The sequence below is a fragment of the Balaenoptera musculus genome, chromosome 11, assembly GCF_009873245.2.
Source record: "Balaenoptera musculus isolate JJ_BM4_2016_0621 chromosome 11, mBalMus1.pri.v3, whole genome shotgun sequence".
Lineage (NCBI taxonomy): Eukaryota > Metazoa > Chordata > Mammalia > Artiodactyla > Balaenopteridae > Balaenoptera > Balaenoptera musculus.
Window position 1 is genome coordinate 26,135,039 of NC_045795.1, and position 13,566 is coordinate 26,148,604.

The following is a 13,566-nucleotide window of genomic DNA, read 5'->3' on the forward strand; positions in this document are numbered from 1 at the left end:
TCATTGTACAGCCCTTGCTTCACTGGGATCTTCTTCCCCCCTCCCCCTCTACCAGATACACTAATACCATCACTGTCTCTTCTAGGGGCTTGGAATTTACCCTCTTCTGGAAAATATACCAGCTAAATTAAAAAATTGAGAGGAATCCACAGAATTTCACAACCGGCACAGCCATTTGGGATCGTTACCCAAAAGAAGCTGGGAAACTCAGCTATGGTGATGGGCAGGTGAGCTCTGCTGAACTTCCACACAGAAAGTGGAAGTGTGTCTTTCCACAGTTAAGGGCTGTCATAATGAGCTCACAAATGGTTTCCTTCCTGCATCTTTCTGGCTGTGCCTCTGCCTCAGACAGCTGCGGCATTTGTCCCTGGGACTCCGAAGACAATTTCCCCATTCTAACAAGACTTTGCTCTTGAGTAAAATAATTTTTCTTACTATGGCTTTAGATTTTTTTTTTTTTTTTTTTTTTTTTACATCTGTAATCAGTTTTCAACGAAAGCTGGTTTTTTTTTCCCCCCACATTCGGAAGTGATTTATATTAGGCATTAAAGACAAACATGGACATTTTTATTTTATTTTTTTATTTCCTTAAGCAAGCAAGCAAGAGAAATCCAACAATAACTTGGAGTAGATTTACAGTTAGTTCTTCCATCCTTTCTCTTGCCCTGGAGCCTGATGGGACTTGAGTGTCCTTGGAGGAATGGCAGAGGGAAATGCTAGGGGCCAATTGCTGATTTTATCATTCAAACACAAAATTTGTTATACTACTTTATCGGTCACAGGGAAAGCAATTATACTGTGGTTCAATTTTCCACTCAATGGCTGTACTGGGGATCAAAGTCAGTTTTATGATGGGAAAAAAATGTTTTGCTATTTTATTTGTTACTTAAAATAAAGAACTACCATTATTATAATGCTTTCTGAGGTTTTTCCTACCCCCAACCTCTACTCCTTCATGAGATACAGTGGATTATTTTGGCTTTCTCCCTCCCTTTGATTAAATAATCAGTTTTCTTCCCATCCTCTAAAGTGTATTTCACTGTAGAAATGAAATTGGCACGGTTTAAGGCAACATAGCATTAAGACTCTAATCATAGGCACGAAGGGCAAAACCTGCCCTACGCCATATATTCTTTTCTAGCTGGGTACTTTTCCAAAAGAATCAGGCATTGCAATGGTTTCTGTGTGCATGCATGTATCGTTATGTGTTGTTCTGAGCTCATGTTTACTGTCACTTGTCTTTCATTTGAGATAATTAGCATATCTTTCAGCTGTATTTATAACTCCTTTTTTTTGCTATAGAAAGTAAATAGTTAAGTGGGATTAGGTGTGGAGGAGCATTCATATGAAATTCTTATTAAAAATCATACATTTTAATTCAACAAAATAGGGTATTTTCTCTTTACAGTATTTTTCTCTTGTTTTTCTTTTTATTGAAGAAATTCAAGTAAGTAAAATTTAAACTATCAATACCAAAAGAACTTATGATTTTTCTAGAGATCTAACTTTAGGACTAGTTGATTACTAACCCTTTTTGTTTAAAAGTTCCACTTTTAAACCCAGAAATCCAGTGATGGGAACCTCAGACAACTGTGCTATGGGGCTACAGTTCGGAGAGCTAAGTGAAAACTAATATTTTTATTGAATACTTATTCACATTTGTTAAGAAAACAGAGACAAGTGACAGATATTTCCCTCTCTCAAACTATATCAAGTTCACCCTCACATTGCTAGTTGGTTTCAGCTTTTACAATTTGATTGCCATCATCTTTATTTTTTCTGGTCTCCTGCTAATTGCCTCCAGGCTCGAAGAGTCTTATAGTGCATCCCCTGAATCCAGGAGCAGAGAATTCTGGAATCTGCTGTAGGTGAATAATTGTGGCAGTAACTGAGTGATGGTCTGGCTACCATGGGACACTTTTGTCCTCACGTGAAGCTTGGGTGATGGCAGGGGAGGTGAGGGTGAGGCCCCATAAAGGTTTGCATGGGGAGGCAGGTGAGCTGGCCCTGAGGGGAGTAGCACCACAGGCTGGCTGGTGTCTGCCTTCCTCACTTCCTTTCTGCCCATCCTTGGCGCTGTCTGTCCGGGTTTTTGAGGCGGATTAGGGTGAGTGCCAACTTTGAAAGTAGGAGAGTCTCCCTCTCAGCGGTTTCCCTATAGATTTGCCCACTTTCATGAATTTAAAGTGCTTTCTATGTAATGGTGAGTTTTATGACTTGGGACAATAATCTGCACCTCAGAAAAACATGTGCACGTGAGAAAGACATTTCTGACAACCACAGCTTCTGTTTGTTGAGCGTTTATTGTGTGCTAGGTTCTGTATGTACACTAGCCGTCATGTCCTTGGAGCAACGCTGCAAGGCACAAATTATTACTCTCAGTTTTTAAGATGAGAAAGTTGAGACCCTAAAATCTATTTCAACTACGCTTTAAACTATTCCCCAAACTATCCTTAGAACATGTGCTTACTATATGGTAAAGAGTATATAGATAACAATATTAACCAGTCCAAATATAACAGTACTCCTCATTTAATCTTAAACATCATCTTCCAAAGCTTCAAGTTCATTTTTTTACCTTTATGTACACCAAATGCTCAAAGACCTCTAATTAATTTGACCTAAAATTTAACTTATTTTGGTAAGGCAGACTAATGCAAATTTAGCTTGTCCATAGAAGTATTACCGCATAGATAGTGTTCTGAACCTGTGAAAATATCAACTATTATGTCTTAACAAATGTATTTAAAGCTGGCAATTACTTTGCTACTATTTTGATTTGTACTGGGATGAAATTACAGTTTTATTCTATTAAACAAAATGCAACTTTTTCAATATAGTCACTGGCATAGTGACTAAGTACTGTTCATTAAAATATTTTTTTAACATCTTTATTGGCATATAATTGCTTTACAGTGGTGTGTTAGTTTCTGCTTTATAACAAAGTGAATCAGCTATACATATACATATCCCCATATCTCCTCCCTCTTGTGTCTCCCTCCCATCCTCCCTATCCCACCCCTCTACATGGTCACAAAGCACCGAGCTGATCTCCCTGTGCTATGCGGCTGCTTCCCACTAGCTATCTATTTTACATTTGGTAGTGTATATATGTCCATGCCACTCTCTCACTTCGTCCCAGCTTACCCTTCCTCCTCCCCATGTCCTCAAGTCCATTCTCTACATCTGCGTCTTTATTCCTGTCCTCCCCCTAGGTTCGTCAGAACCATTTTCTTTTTTTTAGATTCCATATATATGTGTTAGCATCGGTATTTGTTTTTCTCTTTCTGACTTACTTCACTCTGTATGACAGACTCTAGGTCCATCCACCTCTCTACAAATAACTCACTTTCATTTCTTTTTATGGCTGAGTAATAGTCCATTGTATATATGTGCCACATCTTCTTTATTCATTCATCTGTTAATGGACACTTAGGTTGCTTCCATATCCTGGCTATCGTAAACAGAGCTGCAATGAACATTGTGGTACATGACGCTTTTTGAATTATGGTTTTCTCAGGGTATATGCCCAGTATATGCTGGGTCGTATGGTAGTTCTATTTTTAGTTTCTTAAGGAACCTCCATACTGTTCTCCATAGTGGCTGTATCAATTTACATTCCTACCAACAATGCAAGAGGGTTCCATTTTCTCCACACCCTCTCCAGCATTTATTGTTTGTAGATTTTTTGATGATGGCCATTCTGACCCATGTGATGTGATACCTCATTGTGGTTTTGATTTGCATTTCTCTAATGATTAATGATGTTGAGCATTCTTTCATGTGTCTGTTGGCTATCTGTATATCTTCTTTGGAGAAATGTCTATGTAGGTCTTCTGCCCATTTTTGGATTGGGTTGTTTGTTTTTTTGATATTGAGCTGCATGAGCTGCTTGTAAATTTTGGAGATTAATCCTTTGTCAGTTGCTTCATTTGCAAATATTCTCTCCCATTCTGAGGGTGGTCTTTTCGTCTTGTTTATGGTTTCCTTTGCTGTGCAAAAGCTCTTAAGTTTCATTAGGTCCCATTTGTTTATTATTGTTTTTATTTCCATTTCTCTAGGAGGTGGGTCAAAAAGGATCTTGCTGTGATTTATGTCATAGAGTGTTCTGCCTATGTTTTCCCCAAGAGTTTGATAGTGTCTGGCCTTACATTTAGGTCTTTAATAGATTTTGAGTTTATTTTTGTGTATGGTATTAGGGAGTGTTCTACTTTCATTCTTTTACAGGTAGCTGTCCAGTTTTCCCAGCACCACTTACTGAAGAGGCTGTCTTTTCTCCATTGTATATTCTTGCCTCCTTTCTCAAAAATAAGGTGACCATATGTGCGTGGGTTTATCTCTGGGCTTTCTATCCTGTTCCATTGATCTATATTTCTGTTTTTGTGCCAGTACGATACTGTGTTGATTACTGTAGCTTTGTAGTATAGTCTGAAGTCTGGGCACCTGATTCCTCCAGCTCTGTTTTTCTTTCTCAAGATTGCTTTGGCTATTCGGGATCTTTTGTGTTTCCATACAAATTGTGAATTTTTTTGTTCTAGTTCTGTGAAAAATGCCATTGGTAGTTTGATAGGGATTGCACTGAATCTGTAGATTGCTTTGGGTAGTATAGTCATTTTCACAATGTTGATTCTTCAAATCCAAAAACATGGTATAAGTCTCCATCTGTTTGTATCATCTTTAATTTCTTTCATCAGTGTCACAAAGAAAGAAAACTACAGGCCAATATCACTGATGAACATAGATGCAAAAATCCTCAACAAAATACTAGCAAACAGAATCCAACAGCACATTAAAAGGATCATACACCATGATCAAGTGGGGTTTTTCCCAGGAATGCAAGGATTCTTCAATATATGCAAATCAATGTGATATACCATACTAACCAATTGAAGAATAAAAACCATATGATCATCTCAATAGATGCAGAAAAAGCTTCTGACAAAATTCAACACCCATTTATGATAAAAACCCTCCAGAAAGTAGGCATAGAGGGAACTTACCTCAACATAATAAAGGCCATATATGACAAACCCACAGCAAACACTGTCCTCAATGGTGAAAAACTGAAACCACTTCCTCTAAGATCAGGAACAAGACAAGGTTGTCCACTCTTACCACTATTATTCAACATAGTTTTGGAAGTTTTAGCCACAGCAATCAGAGAAGAAAAAGAAATAAAAGGAATCCAAATTGGAAAAGAAGAAGTAAAGCTGTCACTGTTTGCAGATGGTATGATACTATACATAGAGAATGCTAAAGATGCTATCAGAAAACTACTAAAGCTAATCAATGAATTTGGTAAAGTAGCAGGATACAAAATTAATGTACAGAAATCTCTTGCATTCCTATACACTAATGATGAAAAATCTGAAAGAGAAATTAAGGAAACACTCCCATTTACCACTGCAACAAGAAGAATCAAATACCCAGGAATAAACCTACCTAAGGAGACAAAAGACCTTTATGCAGAAAACTATAAAATATTATTTTGATTTAGATGCTTAGATGTCAAAATAACTAGACCAACTGTTTTTCCTTCCTATTATTTTAATGGACTTAATGCTGGGTCCTATTCATCTTGTGATAATCCAGTCAATCAATTAATAATTTACCTATAAATGGTCAGCTCAAGCCAGAGGCTAAAACCTGATTTTGGTTAGGACATTGAAAAAATTGGAAAAAGTATCTAAAATATCTAGCTTTTTAAAGCAGGATTATCTAGATGAAATATGGTGAACATAATCCTAACTATTGCCCTATGTTCCCAATGGGTTGTGTCTACATATTGATTAGTTGGCTGCCATGACACCAAATTCTTAATTTAGTGCAATATGAGATTGTAAATGAGGCTAGTTCTCTTTAGTGTGATGCTATGATGTATTTTAAATAACATTTTTAAACTTTCTTTGAATTGTGAACCAAATTTTTAAGTGGTCTTTTTAAGATGTTTCTTCCCATTTTATATAATTATACATTAACTCTGACATATAAAAGCTCCAATTCTAGTAAAAAACACGAAACTGAATACCTTGCCAACAATTTAATTACCCTCCCAATTAAAAAAAAACTAATATGCAAATATCCAAATTTAGAAAGTAATTGGGGGAGCTGGTAATGATTATATTTCTTTAGAATTTTTCACTTTACCTACAGGACAATCGATTTTTTAAAATTCCAAATTGTTCTTACTCATTTATTTTGGCACTTTACTGCATTTGCATTTTTATTATCTGCTCACCTGTTTTTATTCCTTACTGTGGAATGCCCTTCTGAAGGGCAAGATCCAGGACTTTCTTATTCTTTCTCACTCCAGTGTTTAACACATAAGGAACTAAAATACTGGTATTATAGTGAAGCAATTAACTAAATACAGTTTGAAACAAATTTTCAGAAATACATATACATAAGTACATATAGCAGTTTTTTCTTTTTTCTTAACTCCTATACCTCTCAGATGCATTAAGATCTGTTTATAAATTAGCTCTCACCTTTCTGAAAAGTCTCTTTACTTCTTATAGAAAACACATAAGGTAATTTTTCATAAAGAAATACTATGGAGCTAAATTCTCCCCCTCTGAGAAAATGTTCATAGAATCACAGAAAGAATGAACTAAGTCAAACACTTTCTTCTACAGTTTTCAGAGCAAATACTTTTTTCTGTCCTTTTTCCTTCGGCAGCACAAAGAAGTAAATGAAAGTAAATAAATAAAATATTTTACTCCCATCCAATGCTTTAAGTCCTACAGTCACAAACTTATATTTACAAACACTAGATTTCAAATAGCATCATCGGTCAATAAGGCTGCCATTTCAAGCTTAAAAGCATAGCTGATGAGAGACATGATGATTGCTTAAAATAACCTAAGGGTATGAAAACTAAAGTGGAGAAAGAATTATTTAGGCATAGCTAAAACATAATTAAAGAGAGATATAACTGGATGGAGAAACACTGTTTAAAAAAAAAAACGAAGAAGAATTTCAGAGAAAAAAAAAATCATTATATAAAAAACCCTCAAACTTTCTTAACAGTCTATTGGGCTGTGGAAGTAGTTCTAATGGAAAGTAGCAGGAAAAAGCCAGGAGTGCTTAAAACTAGACCAAAAACTACCATGGACGAAACAAGGATGAGGACAACCTTACACAGGCAAGAGGTGTATAAAAGCAATTAAATAAAGTCTCCTATTTTTAAGCATCTTATTTGAAGATATGAAATCCTAGTGTTTCTTCTAAGTGGATTTTCCAAGAAAATATGCTAAGCAGAGCACCGATGAATAATTTCTAACAGCCCTTCAAGTAAAATCCTAATTCTCATCCACAAAGTTAAAAATTATTTACGTACACACACCTTCTAAAGTTGATATTCTATTTTATCTTAAACCATATATACTCTGTTTTAAATAACTAAGTAAGTAAAAGTCACGCTCTTTGGACATTTTTTCCCCAAATCTATTTCCCTCCATATATAACCCTACTTAGAGCAACAGAAAAAGGAAGATCCAATGTTTTTCCTCCCCAGCTATAAAAGTGCCAAGATTCTTCAGCCTGACAAATTTAAATGAGTTGAAGGCATCTCCCACATGGGAATGTGTAGCACTGGCTCATGGTCGGAGATAAATTTTTCAGTAAACCTGCACATAGGGTAAGGAAGGGAAACCTCCCTAATTTTTTTCCCCTCCCTTTACCTCTTATTTCAATTGAGGGATAAATAAGCAAGAATATTCTTTCTTTTTCATCTGAATTTCCAAAAGACAGTACTTCAGATAAAACCAAGAAGATTCTAGATGATCCAGAAATTTCTGAATATAAGGAAACAATTGTTATTCTGCCATATGCCAACCAGTTTGGCTCCCTGATTGTAATGACATCCAGGTTATTTACAATGTGTATCATAGATAAACAGCAAACACTACAATTATATCTTCTTTTATATATGTGTGTATGTGTGTGTGTATCACATATATATGTGATGGAAGTGCCTAGCGAGGTTGATCCATGAAATTGCTAGGTTAATACTGGGGCCATCTTCCTCCAAGGGTTCATTCCTCCTCTTGGTTTGAAAGATTAGGGGCTAGGGCTGTATTTGCCAATCTTTGATCCTTTGCTATTTGGGTTTTTACTACCCTTAATTCTTCCTAGTTTCATTATATATTTTACCCTTGGTCCATTCCTTACTGAACAATGGATTCCAAATGCAGTAAATAATTCAACATAAAGGTTGATGGTGTGTCTTGGGGAAAAATCAGCTTATTTGTTTGGACTGATCTGACAAATTCATGAATTCAGTAGAGTGTTTGAATAAATCAACTAATATTCAGTTGAAGCCATGATATGAAGGGTGTATGTAAATCCAAACCTCAAGATTGTTGGGGTGGCATTTTAACTCCTTCTCAAAAGAATCCTAGTCTTGAAATTAAGTCTAAATTGGAAAATTTGAGAATAAATCTTGCCAATTCAATTTACTCTCTATGTGACCTTGGGCAAGTTATTTGACCTTCCAGTCCTCGGTTTATTCATCTACAAGGTACACGTGTATGAGGAGAGTGTGCATTCAAATAGCAAAGGAGACCTAATAATATGTATTTTCCAAGAACTTTGTGAGCCCTGGATGAAATGTGTGGCTAGACACAGTATTTGCTCAAGGAACGATATTGTGCTGTATGTATATTAAGTAATTTGTCAATTTATGACACTAAGTACATACTTGGTTTCCTTAATTAATTAATTAATTAATTTATTTGGGAGAAGCACAATTCAGCTCATGAAAGACAATTTTTTAAATTGTTATCCTTCTTATCATCTTTACTCACATATTTCACAGCAGTCTTCTTTATGTATCTTGTCTGTGAGCCAACAATCCACTGTAGGCATAAATGGAGCAATATATAAACTATAAAAACAACCCAAAACCTTATAATGATCAAACCAACAGGCTAGCCTACAGTGAGTAGCTAAGTGATAAACTAGTAGAGTATGTATGTCAAATTCTCGTTTTGATCTTGGGGACTTTGCTCATAAAGTTCCTTCCACCTAGATTGTCCTCCTCCCCACACTTTTAAAATCTATCCTGAGTCCCTAAATATCCCTTCAGCCTTTATCATGTCACCAGAACCCACTGAGTTTTCACAGTTCATTGGTCTATGGCGGGCTTGAGTATATTGATTTGTAATGTTCTTCAGTTATTTTCTGTGTTTACATAGTTTACAGCAACAAGCTTTTCAGTGAGAGCCATCTTTTATTCCTCTAATGTACCTCCCACAGCACCTAGGAGTGTGCATCATGTATCATCAATTACTTACAAACTCTTATCAAACTGAATTGACTTGAAATGCGTCTTACTCTATTTTGTAAACATATTTCAAGCGTAAGAGATCAAGTATTACATAGTGGTGCGGTAAAACTGACTACATATTTATAAAATCCCACCCCTGAGATTTTATGACAAGGAATTTATGAATTATATTACACAAATTATTCCATCTTATAATTTTGTCTATTAACCTCAAGGGGATGTTATCAGTTGTGGAAATTTTTTGACAGGCTGTCATATTTCAATCCGAGTTATAACAGATTCTGACACTCCAAAAAATCTTGATTTAATGTGCCAGAAATAGACAGTGACTGTCACTGATGGTCTTGTTTGTTCTGAACTAAATTCATTCCTCAGGGTCATAGCATTACATCTCAGCAATGAGATTTCAACACTGGTTCTGATCCAGGTCAATGAATAAGATATCATGCACCCAGGCTTTACATAGAAATAATAAATGAATTGGGTTTTCTCCTTTGCTTGTCAGGTTCTTCTCCACCTCTACCTCCCAATAGTTTAAGGGAAAAACAACTGCAAAATTCTAGATAGAACTGGGAAGGAATAATTTCTTAATCAAAACCTAATTCTTGTAAGTCAGGCATAAGCTTAGGGTACAAAACAATAATAATAAAATTGTAAGCTGTGTTGTATGATTTTGGTTATATTGATATAAACTGAAGAGCAAGTAGTCTTTTAGAGCATTTCAACCCAACTAAAGTGTACTTTATGTGGTAAGCAGAATAAGGGCCCCCAAAGATATCTATAACCTAATCCACAGAACCTGTGAATTTGCAGACATAATTAATTGAAGGACCATAAGATATCCTGGGTTATCCAGGTGGGCTCTGTGTAGTTACAAGAGGTGGAAGAGGGACGCAGAAGAATGATGTGAATCAAAGAGGGATGCAACTACAGAAGACTGGTCAGAAAGGTGCTACAGTGCTACCTTTGAAGATGGAGAAAGGAGGCCATGAATCAACGAATGTAGGCAGTCTCTTTGAAGGCGGGAAAGACAAGGAAAATGATTCTCCCATAGAGCCTCTAGCAAGTAAAGCAGCTCCACCTCCACCCTGATTTTAGCCAAGTGAGACCCATGTTGGACTGCAAAGATACAGAACTGTAAGATAATACATTTGTATTGTGTTAAGTAACTAATTTTGTGGTAATGTGTTATGATAGCAATAGAAAACTAATACATGACTCTACCTGCATATAATGTTATCTCTATGAAGGCATGACTTTTAATCCATTTGCTGCTCCTTTGCAAATCCGAGAATGGTGGTTGAACCATAGTACACACTTAGTACATGTCCTTTGAATAAAATATTGATGCAACCTTTTGTATTTTACCAAAACAGTCCCAGTATACTACCTACCCTCACTCTCACAACAACCTAATTCCTTTTATTTAGGTATCATCAGCATCTCCTGAATTTTATAGTGAGGGAAATATTTAGTAATTTCTTCAACATTATCTAGCTGTCAAAAGGTATGGTCAGGGCTTGAGACAAAGTCATTTGACTTTCAATCCAGTGATCTTCTCACTACATGCTTACCCAGTTGCAGTTTGTAAAAGAAAGAAAATGGATTGGCCAATAGAACCTTCATTTTAGTTCAATCTGTGACAAGGAACGTGTCTCTAAAACAGGCTAACACTCTCTTTCTAATTCCATTTGACTTTCAAGATAATTTAAATTAGGGATTAAATAACAACAGCACACCTTAAAAGAAATGCCTTGCCATTCTACTTAGAAAGCTCATCATTCAATGAGAAAAGGTGCCCCAGGTTCTTTGTCCAGTCATAGAGAGCACAAGCATTATCTATTGTGGTTGCTCCTAGAACCAGGCAGAATAAGTAGAGGGAAAGCAGTCACAGCTCTGCTGAAGAGCTACTATAGAAGCCAGAAGTCCATACCAGAGGCAGACAGGCCCACTAGCCCAGAATCAGGCTTCCAGGTCACTTTGTGCTCAGGAATCCTATTTGGGTCTTCTTTGATTCCATCCGACATTAGTGGCTGTCGTAGTATATTGCAGCATAACATATTGCCCTAAAACTTCCTGAATTAAAACAACAGTAATAAAAAAAAAACCAAAAAAACAAAACAAAAAAACCCAACAATAATCAGTTGGCATTTCTCATGGTTTCATAGGTCATGAATCAGAAAGGGCACAGTGGGGATGGCTTGTTTCTGCTCCATATCATCTGGGACATCAGCTGGAGAACTCAGGAGGCTGAGGGCTGTAGTCATCTGGAGGCTTGACTGGGGCTGGAATATCTGCTTCTAATGTGGCTCACTCATGCAGCTAGCAAGGCCATGCTGGACATTGGCAGAAGGCCTCAGTTCTCTCCACATGGGCCTCTCCATGGGGTTGCTTAGTGTCTTCATGGGATGGCATCTGGCTTCTTCTAGAGTGAATGATCCAAGAGACCAAAGCAGAAGCTGCAAAGCATTTTATTACCTTAAGTTACATACCATCATTTCCACAGTATTCCATTGGTCACGTAAGTCAGCCCTAATTCCATGTAAAAGAGGACTGCACAAAGGCATGAATACCAGGAAGCAAAGATTATTAGGGATCATTTTGGAGGCTGGCTGTCACATTGACAGAATCAAAGCACTCTGCTCTCAGGAAACATCTTAACAAGTCCCAGAACCAACAATACTATCTGCTCTGCAAAACTAGAATGATCAAGATCACATGCCTTGTCAACCTTAGCTTTCATGCACACCATAGGAAATACTTTCCCTCCTATGAGAATACAGAATATTAATTAGTCAAGATAGGCTAGAAAGGAAAAGGATTGATCGACTGTAACAAATAAAACTCCAGATTTCAGTGGCTTAATACAATAAAAAATGTTTTCTCCTTTTAATTAACATTGCATAGAGCAATGAAGGTCAGTGGTCCTGCTGGGAGTCTCGTAAGTGATAAATCAGGGATCCATTTTCTGTCTACAACTACCATTGTCATTGGGGAAAGGGAAACAAGAGTGTGGAAGTACTGCCCACGGTGATTTATAGTCAGACTTGAAAGGAGTGAACATCATTTTTACTGGAGCTCAGTTGCGTGGACCCAACGTAACTGCAAGGAAAGTTGGGGAATATAGTCCTTCTCAGTGCCCAGGAGGAGGAAATATGATTAGTGGGAATCTAGGCAGCCCACTGATATCTCTGTGCCACACTGAGCTATCTAAGGGGACCCACTACCTTGATATTGGAGATATCTTTTTAACATATGTCTTAGCTGAGGGAAGATTGCTGCCACGTCCTGCTTGTCACCTGCCATCCAAGGAGCGGAATGGAGTTGATTCTCCCCTGCAACGCACATGAGCTGGCCCACCACCGACTGAACGTCTCCATCACCAACACCAAGACCAGAGAAAACTACTTAGTCTCCAGTTTTCCCTCCGGGGGGACCTCGTTAAGAAGTGGGTGGATGGAGGCTTCACCATCTGCCTTCCCATCCTGTCTATAGGCCAGACGGTGACCATCCCACCATTCAGTGGATGAATGGACATCTCCCTGCAGGACAAAAGGCAGCTGGATCTCTATGTTAATAGCGCCAACCAGGACATACTGTTCAGGGCAAACTGAGTGAGACTTAACCAAGCCCTTTCCCCATCAAGCAAGAGGATAATGGAATTATTGTATCAACATGGCTTTGATGATGCCATCAAGTTTTTACTTAAAGAAAGTTGGTTTGAATAGAATGTTTAAAACTTTATAATGCAAAACACATTTCAGACTGTTTTTGATGGAGTTTTCTAATGAAATCTTTTTTTTCAAAGCCTAAAAGAAATGTCTTAGCTGATCATATTAATTCTCTGTTTTCGAACTATTACTCAGGATAAAGACTAAGGTCCATAGCAAGGCATCCACAGCCCTGGACGTCTGGCCCTGACTACCTCTCCTACCACACTCCCAGCCATTGCCACCCTCCCCTCTTCACTTCTGAACTCTTCTCTTCCTTGTGGCTCCATTCACTGCTTTACATGAGCCTTCGTTCCAATGCTTTAACCTCTCTAAGCCTCAGTTTCAACATTTATAAAATGCAGAATAATAATATCCACCTCTGAAGATTCAGTGAGAAAATGTATAAAGCACAGCACCTGAGGCATAGGAGTAACTCAATAAATTCTGGTTGTTTACTTAATTATTCTCCTTCCATTTTGCTATGCTGTCAAGCCAATGTGCTTGAGAATAATAATACACCACATTAATTATTATTATTTAATACAAATTTCCTATTATTTGCAG

At 37.2% G+C, this 13,566-nt stretch overlaps 1 pseudogene; it reads left to right on the forward strand.

Moving 5' to 3' along the window:
- LOC118903561 overlaps nt 1-13,017 on the forward strand; it is a 32,037-nt pseudogene extending 19,020 nt beyond the window's left edge.
- Nucleotides 13,018-13,566: the final 549 nt, after the last annotated feature.